Below are 22350 nucleotides of genomic sequence, written 5' to 3'. Positions count from 1 at the left end.
CTACTGGCTCTAAAAACCCCTGTGATTTCACAGTCATCCCCTGTACATCCCCTGTGTGCCACTGTACAGAGCCCCTGTATACCCTATCATCCCCTGTGCGCCCCTGTACACATCCCCCTGAGTGCCACTGTAAGCCCCTGTCATCCCCTGTATGCTCATGTCATCCCCTGTAAGCCACTGTATACCCCTGTGCATGCCCCTGACATCCCCTGTACGGCTTTAGACTGTTGTTTTTTTTTTCAGTATTATTTTCTTACTGCAACTAAAAAAAATCACATGTGTTATATTTGGTGCTATAAGTCAATATTTGCACTCAACAGCGCCGAATCACAAGGCAAACTGTTATCGTAATTTTAGAAATCACATGTTTTAGTTGATAATTTATTGATACTTCAATAATCATGCTAACAACTAAAGATTTGCGATTCACCGGTTGGTAAACCTCAGGTGAGGGCGGGAATTATTTTTTATATTAGGTGTGCAAGCCCTCATGGCATGTAGTCCTTTAGAGCTTGGGAATATCGCTACTCCCTAATGTTTGAAAAACAGACATAAAAATAAACATAGAGTGTATTATTCATATTTTAAAATTGTCTACAGATATATTTACACTTTACTTATGAATATCTTAAGCCTATGAATTATATGATCCTTGGTAATAAACAACACACTAGAAACTAAGATTAAGCGTGGCACAAGGTTTTTAATTTTGTATGTTTCTTAACATATACATGTAGGAGCGCACTAACACCAATATATCAGTCAGAATATAGAATTTATAATCAGCTATGTAACAATAGAGTACACCTTTCTTCTTTTTTTTTAACCAAGTTCTTTGTTATACCTTTATTAATTTCCCGTGAATAGCAAAATAAAGCTCATATAAGTTTGCCTAAGAAATTATTTTAGTATGTGTGTTCAATTCGTTTCTGACCGGCTTATTGGACTCTTGAATAGAATTTAAAACGATGATTTACTCTTATAATCAATTTCATTAATTTCCAAAATCTCATTGTCATATCTCTTTTTACTGCAAAGTGGAAGATATCAAAGATAATTTAATTAATTGCCAGTGAACAGAAATCTGCCGCCAAGGTCAGAAAATGTAAATGTGTTTTCTTTACATGTAGGAGGTTTTATAGATATTGAGAAATTAAAAAAAAACACCCTGATTAGTCATGAGAGAGAGAGAGAGAGAGAGAGAGAGAGAGAGAGAGAGAGAGAGAGAGATTGCATTGATTTTGAATTAAATTAATTAATAATATAGTTTACCCGGGAATTAATTTCTTATAAGTAAACATGCAATCCTAATTTTTATTATCTATTCTTTATCATTCCGCAGCCTTGGTCAGAACATACACAACATACATGTAAATGTAGAATTAGTGTTTTCTATACATGTATCCTAAGGAGTTGAGAGAGAGAGAGAGAGAGAGAGAGAGAGAGAGAGAGAGAGAGAGATTGCATTGGTTTTTAATTAAAGTTACTTATAGTTTAACAGGGAATTAATTTCCTAATAAGTAAACATGCAATCCTAATTAATTTTCATAACCAATTTTCTATAATTATTTAGATTAACTTAGAGCTGTCAAATTGATTTTTAATTCATCAATGTTTTATACTACAATGTACACCAGATCAACTCATAAAATTGATTGAAGAAACTTCTATAATGGTTTAGGAAATGAAAAAAAAGTCATGAGAGAGAGAGAGAGAGAGAGAGAGAGATTGCATTGATTTTGAATTAAATTAATTAATAATATAGTTTACCCGGGAATTAATTTCTTATAAGTAAACATGCAATCCTAATTTTTATTATCTATTCTTTATCATTCCGCAGCCTTGGTCAGAACATACACAACATACATGTAAATGTAGAATTAGTGTTTTCTATACATGTATCCTAAGGAGTTGAGAGAGAGAGAGAGAGAGAGAGAGAGAGAGAGAGAGAGAGAGAGAGAGAGAGAGAGAGAGATTGCATTGGTTTTTAATTAAAGTTACTTATAGTTTAACAGGGAATTAATTTCCTAATAAGTAAACATGCAATCCTAATTAATTTTCATAACCAATTTTCTATAATTATTTAGATTAACTTAGAGCTGTCAAATTGATTTTTAATTCATCAATGTTTTATACTACAATGTACACCAGATCAACTCATAAAATTGATTGAAGAAACTTCTATAATGGTTTAGGAAATGAAAAAAAAAATGACTGCATGGTGAAAGAAATGATACATTGTTTAAACCCACACTTAACTAGGTTGTATTTATATTCTATAAACTGTGCAACAATCATATTATTGGTCTTGGAAATATCACTTTCTAAACGTTGTTTCCCCTAAAGCATGATAATAAAAGTACTCTTTTTCTCTTGATTCTAATGCAAGGGAGGCAACCTGAATTTAAAAAATGCAATACTATCGCAATTTTTTCTATATAAGTGGGGATTATTTACTTATGCGACATGTGTATTTGTTGATCGTTAATACGAATGTTCATGCACTGGACAATCATATTATACACTGATATACACTTACACTTGCCTCGCTCTAATTTTATCATTTATCTCAGTTCATGTATTTTATTCAACTGAAAGAGATAATGATGATTTATCTATTTACACAGTTATGTGTTTATTTTCTGTTCATTTAAATATCGACGTATACATGCCTTATGTATAAAAGAATCTTATGTAATTAAAAGTAAATGAAAATTGCTAACGCCTGAACATCTAAAATCAAAAAGTTGATCATACCAGAAAAATTTTGCACTGCCTCGGATTATTCTTTGAGTCAGCATATGGCATTGTTAAGTTACTTAGTTTTAACAATTGTCTATGCATCAGATATCTTAGTAATCAACTTATATCTTTGAGTTTATCTTTCATTTTCTTTTACATCTAATGTATTATCATTGCAAATCTATGACCTGTCATGTCTCATTATATCGACTTCTTATGCTTATTGTACAACATTTTATCTCAGAATTAAAATTTGTTTTATCTCGTTACAATTTTCAAGTACATATATTCGTTTTCCACCTATTTTAACAAGTCATTTACTAACTGACACATAATTTTTTTTGCATTTTTGGCAGTATTGTTTGAATGTTTTTTTTCTATGTTATGTTCCTTTTATACCTGTTAAAGATTAATCTCAAATCCAAATATAATTTGAATGCAAATGGTATAATTATGGTGTCGATTTATTTACAATATTCAATAGATAGTCGATAGTTCGATTTACATAAACGAGAGAAAGGGAGAATAACAAAGAAGCTATCTTTTTTCGACATTTATCCTCATAGTGATAAATGCTATATAGTAGATACAGGGCATATTTTCATTATAAATCAGCATTTGCTATTGTGCAATCATTAGCATTACAAAAATGCATAATACTCAGTTATAGTTCATTTTTAAATGTAAAATTATTCCTGTGTTTTGCGTCATAGTATAAATGTGCAATGTATGAAACAAAGATCTGGGATCTGTTCAGAAACGTTCATTTTGTTTAATAACGGAGATACTGCATTGACGCTGAAAGTTGTGCAGGAGACCTGAAAATATTAAAGAAAAACATAACCTAAATATTTCCTCCCATTTAACATTAGAATTTAGCAAGTTTTAATCGGATATTGTGAATTATAACCTACCATATTCAACTAACGACGTTTTTCTTCATCATTGTCGGTATCATTTTGGATATTGATAACGTAATTTTCCCTTAAACTTCTGGCCACGTGACTAGAACACGTGGGTTGACAGGCGGGAGAATGATCATTTTTCTGACAGAAAGTAGCGTTACAGTATAAATGCACAGCACCATGACTGCTAGAGAACTCAACATACTGGAAAGAGAACCTTGTTTCGTGATCTAACTGATAGAATACTACAGCATTAGGATCAATTACACACCTGCAAAGACACAAAAGGATATTCACCTACGTAAATACAAGGCAGATTCATAACATACAGTACGTCTGATGGTGCGCATAAATGAACATGTACGAGTGAAAAGGTGGAAATCTATGCTGCATATTACTTTTGTGTTCTTCAACAAACACCATGCCATTTATACGAGCGAATGCTTATAAAGTAATTAGTGTTTGTTAAAGTTCGGATTGCAGTGGACAACGGTAACAAGATTTAATGAAACGTATCAAATTTATTTCAAATAACGCTCACTGACCAGCATTAAACAAGTGCTTTAAATAGATAGACGCAAGAGGAATGTGATCCCTGCTGAACTGATAAAAAGGATTTCTTTACATTTAGGCAGGTGTGAGGGAAACTAGTGGCGTTAGCCATCCTTTGAATGAATTGTTTATACAGTGTAGCAATACGTTTTATATTAAATTGTCAATATCAAGTGATTGTATTTAAGAAAAATGGACGAATTAAGAAAACAAATCGCTAAGTTACATGTATTATGTATTCTCAACAACATTCGATATATATTTGTATGATATATATTTGGTGAACAATTAGATATTGCAAATGTAGACTTCAGACCATATTCACTACGACAAAAATATCGGGAAAAAGTAAAGTGGTTAAATTTTCTTATGCTAATAAATACTTTAACACTTTTCGTCGGTAGTTTACAATTATCATTAAACAAAAAGTATTATACCCGTGACATTCATTATGTTATCTGATATTTGCTGTTACTGTTATGTATTTATATATGTATTGCTAAAAGGTAATGAAATCATTGGCAATTGAATATTTTTCATAAAAAAGACAACTATTTAGTTTTATAAAAATACTGCAAGGGGATTTAAGGTTCTTGTAAATCATGTGAAAAAATGTTTATCCATCTTTGATGATATAATACTGCATCCCAAGGTTAGTGATAACCGCTGGTGTGATATAGCAGTGTGATAATCTCATTTTGATGTTACTGTCCGTGACATCACTCAATGCCCGAACATATAGCTTCTCCCCAGCTCGGCATCTATTGAAATCCTTGGCCCTTGTAAGCGCTGGGTCAGAAAAGTATTGAAGATGAACTTGTCGATTAGTAGGTGTTGAAGAAACCACATTGAGAGAGAAAAATTTGCAAAGCAGTTTCACTTGAAGTCGAACTTCACGAATTATGAAGTGGTACAGACGATCATGACGGGTGCAAGAGAAGTTCATTGCTGTATTCAATACCTTCCGTCCGATTCTGTAAAGAATTAAGACTAATGGCTAGATAACTATTCATGTACTTTTCTTCCGAATGTTTCCTCCAGGATTACTTTTCTGTGCAAATATTAACACCAAGGTGATAACTCCATAGTTAGTTACTTTATTAGTCATGTAGAATTGGATGTTGATAGTTGCGTATGTATACCATATGCTATGTAAAAAGATGATAATGTATATATTTAATGTCGTCGTACACAATATTAATTTTAATACTTTTCATTAAATTACATTTTCACTTGTTTTGCAGTCCTTGTTATTTTGTCTGAAATAGAGACTATCACCATGGATACTTCCGGTACAGTTAGCGTTGTCAAAACCTATATAACATTCATCTGGATCAAAATCCGGGTATTTTTGACGCAAAGGTGGAAGATCCACTGTGATGTTCCATGCGTCATCAAGACAGTTGACAAAGACTGATGACGAGGAAGATGTATCTGAAAACATAAGATACAAAAGTGCATCTCGTGTAATTAAGTAGATGTATTTTATCAGTATTTTTTTTAAAGGTGTGTTCTCATAAATTAAACAGTGTATACATACAAATTGAATAACACTCTCAAATGTTTTAACGTGCGCTAGCGCGTTATGAAAATTTGTTTGCACCCACTGTTGCAGTTATGAGACCACACCTTTAAAAAGAATGAGTAAATGCTTACATTTGCGTTTTTTCCCTTTTTTTCCCTTTCCGCAATTTTGACTATCTTTCAAAATCGGGGGGGGGGGGGGTCTACGATAGTGCGCAATCAACGAAAAAGGCATTGACACAGCCGAACTATGCTGCCAAAATATTGCACAATCCTATAGATGATAGTTTTCTGATTCCACCATTTTGTTTTCATTTTGTTACAAGATGAATGAAATCTTTGGCATTCAATAAATATAAAAGTAATCACTTGAATTTATTCCACAATTAAAATATTATCATCAATGAAATAGTTATATTTCTTAGCATACGTATAATATCAGATCGATCGTGATCCGGTTTGAACTCGCGAGGAGAGTCAGTCAAGTTCTTTAAAAAATACTAAAGAAATATTGTTTTCATACGCACTATATTTGGTGATTTGTTTTTCTTTGTTATAAGTTAATAACACTCATATCATTTAAAGAAATTTAAAAGGGGGACAGAAAGTGAATGTAAATATATATGAATGTTTGCCATAATGACAAACGTATATTTACCCATTTTCCATTCAAATCAATATATGTGCGGTTCGTTTGGGCGTATTCTCCAATTTTTTTTATTGGTATAAAATATATCAATAAATTAGTAATTGAAATTAAGTAGGTATATTCATTGATAATTTTCATAAAAAGTAGAATACTCACCTGTTTCACAAGTGTGTCCAGTATAGCTATTAGGACACGCACAGGTATATTTTGTTAGGGAACTAGTTTGAAAGCACGTGCCCCCATTTTGACAATGGTTGAGTGGACAAGCGCTTTTCGTTGTTGTTCTTGCAATATCTGATTTATTTATAACAATTATAAATAAACGTAATGTTAAGATCGATATCTAAACGTTTGTAACACTTTTCAACCTTTAACGTGTTCCAAGACATTGGATGTCATTAATTTCATTATTCAAGATATAGATTACGTATAATATTGTGTTTTCGTGTCATGCAAAGTCAAACATAATTTTGAGAATTGTATATCATACATGTATATACAATTTTGTATAGTAAAGTAACTCCTTCAAAATATTTGAGGTATCTTCACACGTTACAGAAATCCATGGCAATATTTTAATCATTTGCACTTAAAGGTGCATGGTCACGATCTTCCATATTAAAAAAAATGTTTTAAATGTTTATTTTGCTTCAGTAAAGCATTCAAATAGGCAACCACCATTTGAGGGTCATTCGTTGAGTCATAAGCAAGATACAGAATTCACAATTATCTGTTATGAAACAAAGCTAGGGCGATGTTTTCGATTACATTTTGAATATTCCATGTTTAGACCTATAGCTTCATTGAATGTGACAAACGATTGGATGTTGCAACCACTATTGAAATAAAACCACTATTGAAATGAATTATTTCAATAGTGGTTGGGGACGTATTTCATTAGAAAAATCACATTGCAACCACTATTGAAATACAACCACTATTAAAGTAATGGTTTAACAGAGGTTGGGGATGTATTTCATGATAAGAACTACTTTACAGACACCGTTAAAGTTCAACTACTATAAAATTTATTTTTTTTAATTGTAGATGGGAATGAATAACTAATAAATATAACTATGTAATCACTATTATGTAACACATTTGGAAAAAAAGAAGTTGTATACCATATTTGCAAACTATTTTGAAATGCAAGAAATCTAACGAATAATATCAAATACACAATTATTGTACAATTTTCACTGCTGTGTAGAAGTAAAAAACCAATTCTCGCAGATAAACATGCATATACATTAGTTTTTATTTAACAAACAATTCAAATACACAATAAAGGTACTAAAGACTTGCATATTTTATGGTAATAGTAATCAAGACTATGATATAAATGTACTTATTTTAGGATTTTCAGTTGTGCAGAAATTACCAATCCTTGCAGATTAACATATGGAATTGTTTTTTATATTTTTTTCTTTACCTCTCTCTTTCTATAGATTTGTCATGTTTTATGGAAATTGTAAATTATTTGTACTAGAAGACAATGTTGTAAATATCAAGGACTTCTATTCAAAACCCCTGCATATCAAAAAATAATTTATAGCTTATATATCATTATAGATTTATGTAATAATGTATATCACTATTAAGATAAATAATTTCAATAATGGTTGGGTATGCGTTTCATTATAACCATTAGGCTGTTTAAAATTAATTCTACGTTTAACGTAACATAAAAATTTAAAACCTATGAGGGAGGGAGGAAAAAAATAAACAAACAAAAATTTCAAACAAGTGCGTATTTATTGAAAGTCACCCATTCAGTTATCAATACATCAACACTGTCATATAATACATATGGTAGGATTCAGTCCATGTTAATTTTTGCATTTTCAAAGCATATACTTTTGTGTTATTTATGTGTATATCCTTTCTGTGGGTACATCATGTATACTGGACGAGAAAGTGGAGTGACTTGCAAGCACATCAAGTGGTACATCCAATGGATTTACATCAACATAGCAACCGAAGAGAAATCATTTTCTTTTCGGGGAAAATGTTGCACAACACATGTGATTCACAGATTATCTACAATCAAAATAATGATATTATTTCATACATTTTCATAATGATACATTTTAAAATTTATCATATCAGAGTTGTGTTGTAAGATTCACTATACCTACTTCTAAGAACTCAAGACAGGGTTCTTGAAATAACTGCCACCCTACAAGTGTATTCCAGTTTTCTCCGTTCTTCCACTTTAGCTGGGCCACCTGTTAGTTTCTCCTATTATATATTGTGAATAAATGAATTATTATTCCTGAACATGTTTTTAAAAATGTAGATACATTTCAAATGAAAGGGATTTGCATTCATTATCGTGTCAAAACTCTTATCTAAATCAGTAAATTATGCTGACTTAATGCATTGCTTCACTTCAAGGTATTACATCCACAATTATTATATTTAAAACCAAATATTGGTAGTTCGAACACTGAAATCTTTGTATGATTTTAAAGGGTCATTCACCTTTGAAATTGAACAAAAGTTAAAAAGGAACAAATTTATCACATCTTGAAGGTAATATTGAAGTCTATGGAGAAAGGTATAATGTTTAAAACTCTTTTTATATCTTTTCAGTACAGCGGTGGTAAGAAATTACTTAAGCTTTCCCCTTCCTAAAAAAAATGCACTAATAACTTAACCGTACACATTCTGAGTTTTTGTTAAATAAGATGTGTAGTCATTTCAGTTGTTGATGGATCACTTAAATAAATATATACAACAAACCTCGTTTTTGCCTTTTTGGGCGGAAGTTGGTTCATCATGGTTCAGGCTCTGTGACTTGACAACCGACATTAAACACTCTCGAATCTGATTTTTACTGCCAACTTCGATCATGTGATTGTCTGATCCATTATTGTTGGGTTTTTTACTTTGATAGTGGCATAGACTGTTGTGTTCTTCGTATTGTGAAAACTGAATACCTTAATGACAGTTTGAGCATGTTTTTCTCTCATCCAGGATGTAGAATTCAGTCGCTAAATGAAAACCCAAACCGGAACGACTTTTTAAAATCCGGATTTGTTTGTTTTTTCAAAACGAGAATTTCGCCGAAACCTACGCGCGCGGGTTACGTTAAACGTAGAATTAATTTTAAACAGCCTTATTGAAATAAATTATTTCAATAGTGGTTAGGTATGTATTTTATTACAACCACTATTGAAATAATTTATTTCAATTGTGGTTAAGGATGCGGTTCATTACAACCATTATTGAAATAAAATATTTTAATAGTGGTAGGATGTTATTTTAATGCCTATTATTCCGACTGTGCATTGTTGCAACCACTACTGAAATAAAACCACTATTGAAATAAATTATTTCAATAGTGGTTTGGAATGTATTTCGTCAGAAAAATCACCTTGCAACCACTATTGAAATAAATTATTTGAATAGTGGTTGAAATGAATCGCATCCTTAACCAATATTGAAATAATGTTTTAATAGTGGTCGTAGTGAAGTAACCCACAACCCCTATTGAAATAATTTATATTAAAAGTGATATTTATAATAATATTTATCAATAAATAATTATTTAATATACAGGGGGTTTGAATAGAAGTTCTGGCAATTTACAAGATGTTCACAATTGTGCAATTAATATACAATATCATAGGACATGATATATTTGAAGAAAGAGAAATGTAAAGAAAAAATGTAAATTTTCAAAGAAAAATTAATAAAGCAATTCATTCTAAGCTACGATTGAAAAAATAATTTTAATTGTAGTTGAACTTCAACAGTGTCTGTAAATTGCTTTTCAAAATTGAATACAACCCGGAATACGATTTAAATATATATTTTTTTAGTAGTGGTTGTATTTCAGTAGTGGTTGTAAAGTGGTTCTTCAGATGAAAAACAATCCTAACCTGTATTGAAATAATTTATTTCAATTGTGGCTTTATTTCAATAGTGGTTGCAAAGTGATTTTTTTAATAAAATGCATCCCCAACCACTATTGAAATAATTTATTTCAATAGTGGTTTTATTTCAATAGTGGTTGCAACACACGGACATATCTTCACTGATAAGAGGAGGGCAAGTTAAAAGAGCAATCCTAAAAATGAAAAACGGAATAAGCCCCGGAATACATAACATCAGCACAGAACTGTTAAAAGAAAGTGTAGCACCAACGGCACCAAAACTAACGGTATTATTCAACAAAATCATTGATGAACAGGAGATATATTCAGACTGGAAAAGATCACTCATCGTCAAAATACCAAAGAAAGGGAATCTCACTATATGTCACAATTATAGAGTAATATCACTACTATCTGTACCTTTGAAAGTTTTTGTAGAGTAGTGATAGACGGAATTAGAGATGGGATAGAGGACAAATTAAGAGGACAACCTGCATATATAGGAGAGAAGTGGAACATAAGAACAGATAAAACTTTACATCTTCGATCAATAATATGCCGACACATAGTATATTAATTATGTGTAAAATGTATTAAGGAAGTAACATAACGGTATGATACATGTCGAAGATAATTAGCCAAAATACATTTTAGGCCAAACGAACACATGCATGGTTAAACATTCTCATTCCTAATAAAAAAAGTCATCTGCCATTCCATTATATATTTGAGGGGGTAGTAGCTGGAGAATCAAAGAAAAACAAGTTCGATAATTTTGAAGATTACGTATCGATCAAGTTTGTCTACAATGTGCACATTGTTTAGCTGATCTGGCCAAACAGAATTAAAGGGGCTTCAACCTAAAAATATGAAAGAAAAAGGGTATTATGTAGATATATTGGTAGAAATATTGTCGACCACTCCTTTTGTATACAAGTGTTTATTACCATTGCATTGAAAAGTTTCACGATTTTTAAAAAAATAATAATCTGACCAAAAATAACATATTTGTAAAAGTAAATATTTCATTAATACAATGTAAGCATTTTCAAATTCTTTCAAGAGTCATGCATGTAATAAAAATAGCCACGTCTAGAGGAAGTCGAGAATAAAACTGTAGGTTAATAATGTTTATCTGGCCAAATGGAGGAAGCTTCAGCTAAAGTATATGAAAGATTTGAGGTTTTTTTTCCACTTGGAAGAAAACTTGTACGGATATTGCGTGTTTACACAAATGTGTATATCTATTGCACCTAAAAGCTTCAAGATTTGTTTAAAAATATTAATTTGACAAGAATAATATATTTGAGAAAATATTTTTTTTTTAAATCTTTAAACTCTTTAATGAGTCATACAGGTAATAAAGAAGCTACAGGGAGGCGAAAATAAAAGTATTAGTACACAGAAATATAGTAAGGCCATAATAAATCAAGAAGCCTTGCGTGCAGTTCCGGGCGCCTTTCCTTGTTTTGTCTGTAAATGCATCCTTGTGCATCAAGGAAGGCCACAAAGGAAACACTTTGACAGAAACATCAACGACGCATCAAGAAATGTCTTAGACCTTCTTGAACGTAAAAGGAAAACCGAAAGAAAATGATCCTGTTTATTTTTCAAAAATACTTCTATGTAAAAACATTTTACAATACAGTGCACGCATCTAAGAACTAAAAAGTTAAAGAAAAAAATTCTACTTTATATGAAACATAACTCAGTCTGTGAATATTTTCTATGCTTTGTTCGATGTAACAAAATACTACTTGTTGGCTATGAATACCATAGCAAGTGTATTGTCCTCATGTCTTTCCCGAGGCGAAGCCTCAGAAAAAAGTTGATGTCTCGGTGGACAAAAAACTTGTTATCGTTCTCACGGCCAGTTACATATAATACAGTAGGTAATACCCGTATTTAATATAAATCCTACCAGACAAGTGGTCCTCATTTATTTTAAAAAAGTGAATTAACTGCAAAGGACATTTATTTTCTCCCGTTTGATTGGCCTCTGTATGTGGTATTTCCATATATTTCCACTGAATCGGAAACAGTTTATGATTCTTACGTGATGGGAACAAAATTAAACGGAAGTTAAACTGTTCCTTACGCCGGGAGTGGTTTCCTTTCATTTGCGAGTCGTTATTGATTAGATAGGAACAGCTCAAAGTTATAACCGTTTCAGAATGATTGCATAAAATCTAATTGATTTCAAAGGATTTTCTTGATTGACTGTAAAAAAAAATTGGAATTCTTTTGACTTTACTCTGTTGCAGGTTTCTGCTTCCACCACTTTTTGCATAATATTTTGACAATCATAAATATCTTAGGTCCCAAGCTAAATTCATCCACTAGAATGAAAAATTCAAGTTTTTCTGTTTTTGAAAACGCCCTATAAAACTACAGGTTTCAATACATAACCAAATAAAAAAATATATGAAGAAATCTTGAGAATCTTGATATTTTTTAAAATATATTAATTTCAATATTTTCTAATTTAATATTCAATTTTCACTTACATGTGTGTGTATTTACTAAAAAAAAACCACAACAATAACGGATGGAAACTGCAACCTGATCAGACTTTAATAAACATGGCGCACGGCCTTGAATAATGAACTACTGTAACTATTGATTGCATTAAAATGTTGATCTAAATTTGTACGACGTTTTTTTCATTTAAAGAATGCATTCCCCCAATCCTTCTAACAAAGGATTAGCATTACATGCAAAATAAAATCATTGAAAAAAGACGATGAGGTAGGTGCTACATGTACATGAGTCAACATTGCAAAACACTAATTGTGGACATGCATGTAAGTGGTATTAAAAGTGTTATCTTTTGTTATACAATTTTTTTGACATATAAAGAGGTAACTAATGTTATTGACCCTTTCACAATAACCACAAGAACTTCTCTCCTACAGAACATACATGTACATCTTGACAAAGTATGGTTGATAATTTTAAAATGACGTAGATTATGCAATTGACGTCATATCTCATCAAACTTTACATGTAAATATTTCTCTTGCATAATAGTAGTACTGCAGTTAATGTGAAGGAGTCTAAAAGTTAGGTGAAAAATTGATGAATCTCAAAGGTACGTTGATACAACAGAACCATAATTATAATAGAGGTATACGATGGTATTTATATATAGCAATTATCAAATGTCATTAGTATACATGAAAAAATGAATATAAACTGTCAACCATCTCAAAACGAAAAACAAATTCAAAGCAGAGCAACACGGACCTCTAAAAGGGTAGAGGTAGGATCAGGTGCAATCAAACTTTTGCTACATCTAACTTAGTTGTTTCAAAAATTTACATTCATATCATTAACTCAGTCACATAAACAAATGATCGCAAATATGAAAACTTTAAAAGAAAGCTCGATGGTCATGGCCATTTTTAGACTTTATTGATATTCATAAGAAAAAGAGCTCTAAATAAATATATAAGAAAATAGTCAAATTTTAAAGTTAGTACATTTAATTTCTTTTTCTTACACAAAAAGTCTAAGGCTTAAAGCATCATTTCAAAGTAGATCTGAATGTTAGTTTGTTGACTACACAACCCTCTTAACCAATTTATTTAAATTAAATGTAATTCTAACTTTTTAAGTTGATTGGTTTTTTTTTAAGCTATTCTTTATCATTATAAATATTAAGAAAATGTAAGCAACTGTCAGATTTTATCAGGGGATATTTTTAAACAACAATTGCATACCTTTTTAGCAAGTGTCCTTTAAAATTTCAGTTGATTAGAAGGGGAAAAAAATAAATTTAAAAACAGCTAAATATCAAGGTACGTTTGATTAAAACTATTTGAGAAAGAAACGCCTTTTGTGGTTAATAGAGTACATATATCTTTAGTATGCACATACGTTTTTCAATAAATCGTTGACTAGCAATGAACGAATTTGATAATATTTTACTTATAATTAACTCTAATTATCCTGTCCACATTGTTTAACGCGTGCAAAAAATATTTTACATAAATGCAACTATAACATGCAAGTTTTCTAATAACAAGGGAACAAACAAGACCGAGGAAAATGCAATTAAGAATTCAAATAAACTTAGACTACTGTATAGTTGACTAATAAACTTGACGCACTAGCTAATCATACTAACTATCTAATGTTGAGACTACAAATAGGACAAGTGTCTTTATATCTTAAATCCAAATTGAGGAGATTGTTTTGTTTAATAGTTCACTCTATTATACCTCTGTAAGTCTTTTCTATGTAAAACTACAACAAATAAACATGCTATTCTATCTAACTGTGAAATATTTTCCGTGCTTTCTGCCCGTGATGAATAATTCTCGAAACTATTCGCCGGCGATATTCAATTTTCCTCGTTTTTAAACTAGGAACACCTCAGACGTAAACCGAGTCGCTCCGTTGAATTCGAAGTAACTGTAATCTATTTCCCTTAAAGCAAATCTGCATCACCGATAAATTAAATTTTCTTCTGTATTATATAAATAGTGCCTGTTTGGGAGGGTAACAGCTTCGTTTCGCGTCGGTTGACAATGGTTTTCTCGGGGTGTCATTTTCAACTGTTATCCTCCCAAACAGGCACTATTTTTTTTTGTTATATTGAATGTCTTAATTTTAAAGAAAATCTTACCGCTTTATATAGGAATAACGTGAATTCTACAGCGAACCGTACACGCATGATTTTCGCGCATGTAACAATTTGTAATGTTACCCGTTGCTAAGTGCGTTGCTAACGCTGAGGGTAATAGAACGGATTATGAACTGCGTCTTAACCAATCAGATTTCAGTATTTAACATGAAAGTATAACAAAATAAAATACCTATTTGTGACTTTTCGGACGATAGCAAGTTTATTGTCCCTCTCAACAGCAACTATATTTCCCAAGGCTTCGCTTCGTGAAATAGTTGCTTTCTGGGGGGGGGGGGGGTGGGGGGGGGGGCAATGAACTTCCAATCGTCCTCATAGCCAGTAAATACGTATATATAAATTATGTGAGATAAACTATGAATTGATAAAATGCTTTCATAGTTAGATGCGGATGTACTAAATGTATACAATTTATTCCTTTCAAATTATTATTTCTTACTAAATATTTGACGTATTCTACTTGGTATCATGTATACGCATTCACTTGTTTTTATGGTTTGAAAAAGTAAATTTTAAACAACCATGATACGATGCTTGTATCGAATACACATGTATTAGTGTGTTCTTGGCAAGTACTAGCATTCGTTGTTTGATTCGACAATCTTAATTTTGATTTTTATCAAAGAGTTTGAACATAGTTTGTTAGATTAATCATTTCCAGATATATCACTTAATTAATCATCGAACATATAACCTGTTTTTTAACTCTGATCAAGTTTAAATTGTATCACCTATAAACTTTATAGGCCTTCATAAAATTTTCAATTACATTAAGTTTTCATTTGCGGTTGATCAAAATGTAAGACATGCCATACATAAGGAATAAGGAATCATTCTTTGAGTATTATGAAGTGATAATTTTGGTCGGGGCGTGATCAAATCCAATAAAGCCCGAAGAGCTTTATGATAGATTTGATCACGCCCCGACCGAAATCATCATCTCATAATATTCAAAGAATGATTCCTTATTACTTATATTTACATATTTTTCAACCATCGTACGATTAAATATTTAAATATAAATAAGCAAACCCCGCTGGCGCCTCAATTTGGCTTTATGAGTTATATAGTACAAAATCGATACGTAGTGTTATCACAGGTATAGCAATAGAAAATGTATATATCTTGTAAAAAAGTAACCCTCTCATAACCAAACAGTGCTTTAGAGTTCATTGGCTATATTAATCATTTAGATTTATTACAAAGCTAAAAGTCTTACCAATTGCACATGCAAAACGTTTTGTAATGTTTTATGTAAATATTATGTTGGAAATTAGTGTCCTTGACACAGTGTTTAAGACGCTTGCGAGGCAGGTTCAAATTCATTTTCCAACTTAGGCACCTCTTGCAAATTGCAGTGAGAGTAGGTTATTTCGTCAAAGAAATAGTAATTTCTTTACTTTTTATTATTTGTTAACAAATATAAGACGAGCGCTTAGTTTACATAACAGTGTATTTTGCTAGTAATTTGACCACTAACATTCAAATTTTGGTGAATGTATTCACAGCAAAAACGTCCGATGAATCTCCAGAGGTAAATTGTGATTTCTAAATAAAAAGAATGGTTCTTTCGATCCACTGTATTGTAACAATTGCTAAATATATGTAATACCTTGATATTTGATTCCTTGTCTAAGGAGTTTTATCAAACAGCGTCTTTGTGAATTGCTGATCTGGTAATTTTAGGATTGATGTCGTGAATCTGTGCCTTATAGTAATATGAACAGCTTCATCTTGAGTAACACTGAGGTAGGAAGAATTGAACAGTAAAACTCACGCCAATTTCGTATTTGTAAATTTTACCCCGCGGGCGAATTTTACAGCGTCTACCGCGCATAAAAATATCTAAATATAAGCAAACTGCAATTTTCAGTAGACACTGCAAATCAGAATATAATGCAACAAAATTGATGTTACATTTCACAAGTAATCAGATATTTATAAATTTAATTATCAACTTTAAATGTTTCAAATAAATGTGCAGCAATAAATTCAGTTTAACATCATTAACATTTTTAAAAACATATTCCTTGACATGGAAAATTGCGTTTATGACACGATTACAATTAGCTTGACATCAGATAGGTAGCATGAATGGTTTATTAAATGTATTTGTACTTAGTATGGGCTTCTGAATATAGCAGAACCATGTGAATGTTGCACTGTTACCAAAAACTTATGTATCAATTTACCATATACATGATAATGCTGATGCATTTTGCAGTTAATTTATGGCCTGCATGATCAAAAGCTTACACACTGACACACATATTTCTGCATCATTTTCTTTTAAAAGAAAAGTACAATGCTGATGCTAATAAATATGTACACACAGTGTTAGAGGAAAAGCGTGATAGATGCAATGCCTGACAGGTCTATGTGTGTGTCAAAGGTTTTGCATCATCACAGTCCCAGAAACTGCTTAGATTGAAAACAAGGGCAGTAAATTGTCATTTTGCAATTTTGTTATTTACTTCAACCAAAAGATTCAAAATTTACATACAGTTTAGATAGCTTGAAAGAAAGTTTTTAGCTGAAGTAGAGTAGAGGATTTATTTTTTATTCCTTTTCTAAATGCATGTGCACCATAAATATAGAGATTTTTTATGACAAAAATTAAGTAAATTGTTTAAATATTTACGATATAAACTCGCACTTTGTACATGCACATTTTGATGGCTGCGTTATGTTGTGGACAATTTTTGTTTTCACGATACCCTGACGACACGTATCATATGCTACCACAATAATCAATGCATTAGATATAGTTATTTTTGCCTTCATTAAACGTAAAAGTAAAAGACGGATAACTTCAAAGGAGTTCTTCATCAATTCCATGCATTATAAACATTGTGCCGGATAATTATGTCAGTGCCAAGGTGGCATTTTTGCACCCGTCTAAGCTGCATATATCGAAAAATTCAAATATGCCATATGCAAGACCATTACTTAAAGAGTTAATAACCACCTTCGTTATCATTGTATCTCACCTGGCCGGTGAGATACTTACCTTTCAAAAATATATTCCTATAGGAAATAAAATTTTCCTATAGGAAAAACAATATTCCTATAGGTAATTTGAAGTTTCCTATCGGAATGCAAGAACTTCCTTTAGGAATTTCAATTCCGATAGAATTTGATAAAATCCGATAGGAAAACCTATTATCCTATAGGAAAACTACATGTCAAAATCAAATTCCTACAGGAAATACCATTCTCCTATAGGAAAGATAATTCCTAGAGGACTTTAAAAAAATCCTATAGGATTGTCCATATTTCCTGTAGGAGAATCAGTTTTCGTATAGGAATTATCATTTTCCTATGGGATATTAATTTTTAAAGGTAAATATCTCACCTGTCAGGTGAAACACACTAAAAACAAAAGTGGTTATATACAATGTAGTCAATGGTTTATCTTTTGGTATATATGGATTTTTCCAAAACTGCATCTTAAGCGAGTGCACAAATGCCACCTTGGCAATGGCATAATTATCCGGCACAGTGTACATTGTTTATTTACAAGAGATATACATATACATTTTGTTTATGGCTCCACTGTCAACCGCAGCTTGGTTTTATTTAGTTTGTGTAAAACAATATGCATCAGAGTAGTTTTTCCGGTCATACAAACGGTATTCAAATTGGAAATGATAATATACAAAGTGACAGAAAGGATAGCGTATTATTGTATCTGACACATGACGCAACTTTAACACATGAACTGTTAAAACAACTCCAGCTTGTTGGCTGAAAACGTTTCTGATATTCAATGCAAAATGCTAACTTTCTACATGTACTTTTCATTTACAATAATTGCTCTAGAATTAAAATAGATGTCTCGCGATTCTGGTTTTTGTATATACTGGCATGCTTGACAGGAATTGCGAAGCTACAATTATTATTTTGATGATTTCGAATGTACATTTTATCATTCATTGACCTGTTTATATTCATGACATAACTATTATTTTTTATCAGATGTGCTGAATTATTAAATATTATTTTTATACAAAAGCAAGATCAACCACAGCCCTCCCCAACTCCTTTCCCCTCTCACCCGCGACAAACCATTTGTGAAGCGCAAAACACCAACCTTGGTTATCAGTGTACATGTATATAAAACAATAGGGGTTTACAGTAGAATTTTGCAATACGTTTGGCGTTCTAAAAAATATTATGTATAAACGTACAAAATTAGCCATCATTGATATGGCTTCTTCCTTGACAAAAAGTGTTTGTACGAAAAGTGCATGTTTGGAAATTATTGAGACAGCACGAATATTCCCTTTTCTATGTGACGAAGGGTGAAAATTAGTAAAACTTAAAAAAACAATTGTGACAATGGTAGATAAAGAAATCGGTGGTCAGGGAACCTGGCGCAGGCATAAACTCGGAGAATAAAAATCAAAATCATATTCTTTTTAGTGTCCACAGACTTACAGTTTATGAAAAAAGAAATCAACTTATATATGTTCATTTTGCTATTCATTGTTACTAACTTTTGATCAAGTTTCACTAATGTTCGAGTTGAAATACGGATATGGTACAGATATATTAAACAAACAATGGAGATCTGTCAACGCCAATATATTGAATTTTGAGGTCAAGGCGGCATAGCAAAAATTCGTCAATTTGGTGGAAATTTCGGAAAAGACCTTTTCAGGCCACCCAGTTGCTTGAACAAAAACTATACGATGACAAGGGATAAAGGACTTAAGTTTATCGTCTTTTTTCACCGATTGATTGACTATGATTAAGACAAGGGGACTAAATATAAAGAACTTTTCACACTGTTCTAAAATACGTACACAGAATGACTGGAGGAGACAATTCACAGTAATTTGGCTTTCGGATAGATATAATTCGATTTTTTCCCACACAAATCAAGAATGGAGAAAATATGCAAATGTTGACATCATAAAATGTAAACAAAATATGAGAAATGAAGAATAAATTTCAATTTCCATTCGTTTTAACGTGTTTGGAGAGCAACGAGAAGCGTTAAAATGACGTTGCGATAGGTTTTCGGTTGTTCCTGGTCACTGGGTGAGGGCAGTTTTTTCATTTTCCAGGAATGATCTATTCATGCTATGGACAAGAATCTTTCACATTGATAAAATCTATCCTGGGGTACGTTTCAGTGAAATTTCAAGGGTTTAACTTTTCCCCCAAGGAAATAAGGGTAAATGTCTCAATAATTTCCGAACAGCCCTCGTATTACATGATTGTGCTATCTCTTAAGTATAGGAAATCACATTCTGAGGTACCTTAGTAAAATCAGTACATGTATTTGCATATATACACATTTCTAAAGTCATTTTATATCTATGAGTACGCTCAGTTGTAAATGATGTAACATGATGTTATACAGATCACCACTTGTACGATATTTTACGGTGTTAGGGAATTCGTCTGGAACTGCATCCGTCGTGTGCAGTACGATCGGGGTGATGGAATATGTATTGCCGTAGAGGGTACAAGGTATGAGGCTGAGGCGCGCTATGGGCCGTACGGTATAAACAAAGGGTATTTCCGAAGGTCCACCGATATGCAATTCCGTGAAATAAAAGGCAATTGGTGCAGGATTCCGAATTTATTGTACGAGACTCAACGATGGCACCATTACAACAATATATTTACATTCACTTTCTTTCCCTCTATTAAATTGCATTGGTTGATTTTAGTGATATTTACGCATAACACAGAAGACTCAATCACCAAATCGGGTACGAAGGAATACATTCAGCATTATTTCAGTATTTCTCGAAGAACATGAACTGACTTTTCTCGCGACTTCAAACCGGATCACGACCTGATATTATACTTACGCTGAATAATATTTCATTGATGTAATTTTATTTTGACGGATAAATGAATTCAATCGATTAATTTCTTAGTGTACCAAAAGTAAATTTATTAAATCACATAAAGAAAAATAACGCTGTGTTTTTAGAATTTAAAACGCTGTGCACTATTTTTGTCAGCATAATTCGGCTGTTCCAATGGCTCTTCCGTAAATTTTGCATTACTCGTTGTATAAATCAGAGCTTGTTAAAAACAAATCATATTTGCGGGAAGGAAATAAATGTTTAAAAGCGTAAATATAAACATTGAATCATTATTGTTTGAAAGATGTGGTCTCATAACTTCAACGGTGTGTGCAAACAAATTATCCTATCGCGCTAGCGCGCGTTGTTTAATTTGTATGCATACACCGTTGCAGTTATGAGACCATAACTTTAATAAAAAAAATGATTCACTGCTTAATTTACAGACAGGCATGTTACAAACGAGTCGGATATTGCCAGTAGTGGCCTCCGGACTTGAGATTCTGGGTTAGTCGGACGTGGCCGAAGCTCGAAGCTGGTCGCCGTTTTCCGGTCTGCCGATTGACAACTGTACATAATTAGATAAACTCAATGAGCCTTTGATGTCCTAGACATGAAAACAGATAGTTGCACAATGTTTTTTAACAGATTAGTAGTTCGTGAGACATAACACTCTGTCTCTTTGAAATCACAAACAAAGGGTCCGAAAAGTGTCAATGACTAATTAAATAAGTAGCTTTGGATGAAATAAACTGTGAAATATTACAAATTCTACTACAGTTATTGCCAAGATCAATAAGATGCCTCGGACATTATTCTTCAATGTACCACGTACGTCATCAGTAAATTATAAGATCAGAAATACCTATTTTTCTAGCACTTATCATGAAAGTACAACTTCAAACCGTAAAAAGTTTTAAAACCATGTCAATTTCACGTGTTAGTGCCAGTCAAAACAATATGTATTGCCTCAAAAGAGATCAATGCAGCTGTTCCAAGGACCTCCCCACCACATTTTCACTGCGGTTTTTTTTTTACATAAAATATATAACGTGTAGTAGTAATAATCGTATTAAATTGCCCTTAAAATATTAATAACATAACTCAAAGATATTTTATAAATATGTGAGGAGTAATAAAAATCCAAAGAAAAATTTGTCGTCTGCATGTGATTCCTTTGATCGATACACATGTAAACATTACTAACAAAATCGTTGGGGTTACACTGAACAGCCGTCAAAATGACCTAGATCGTCTCTCTATAGGAGAAACGCTCGGTAGAAATACTGGGCTGTTAGTAGAATAGAAATACAGTTCTTGTTTTCGTGAATGTTGCAGTATAACCTCCTCGGTCTCGATATGTTGTTTGAAATATAAAAGCCTCGGCTAACGCCTCGGCTTTTATATTTCTAAACAACATTTCTCGACCTCGGAGGTTATTCTGCAACATTCACGATAACTCGTTCTTTATTTCTTAATTGACTCCATGGAAACAAATCAATACTGGCACACGCCTTTCTTTGTTTTATGAAAACTGAATTGATTTTTGTTTTTGAAAGGTTACTAAGACAAATACCATTTTCTATTTTTCTTTTTTATTATTATACTGCAATTTTTTTTC

General features: G+C 32.0%; 1 protein-coding gene and 2 long non-coding RNA genes across 3 annotated transcripts in view; all 3 read right to left on the bottom strand.

The window, feature by feature from the left end:
• The window catches only part of LOC105334969 (ankyrin repeat domain-containing protein 17), a 776771-nt gene that overhangs the window by 516051 nt on the left and 238370 nt on the right, over positions 1 to 22350 (bottom strand). The window lies entirely within an intron of this gene.
• LOC117689960 (uncharacterized) overlaps positions 1 to 22350 on the bottom strand; it is a 214881-nt gene that overhangs the window by 42837 nt on the left and 149694 nt on the right. The gene's annotated exons all lie outside the window — the stretch shown is intronic.
• On the bottom strand, positions 8109 to 9490 carry LOC136270849 (uncharacterized). Its single transcript, XR_010708724.1, has 3 exons — positions 9118 to 9490; positions 8511 to 8613; positions 8109 to 8412 (listed from the first exon to the last, which is right to left on the bottom strand). It is a non-coding gene; the product is annotated as an uncharacterized lncRNA (long non-coding RNA).

Source organism: Magallana gigas, chromosome 8 (genome assembly GCF_963853765.1).
Source record: "Magallana gigas chromosome 8, xbMagGiga1.1, whole genome shotgun sequence".
In the NCBI taxonomy this organism is placed as follows: domain Eukaryota; kingdom Metazoa; phylum Mollusca; class Bivalvia; order Ostreida; family Ostreidae; genus Magallana; species Magallana gigas.
The sequence above is the reverse complement of the archived record's forward strand: the minus strand, read 5'-3'. Positions and strand labels throughout refer to the sequence as shown.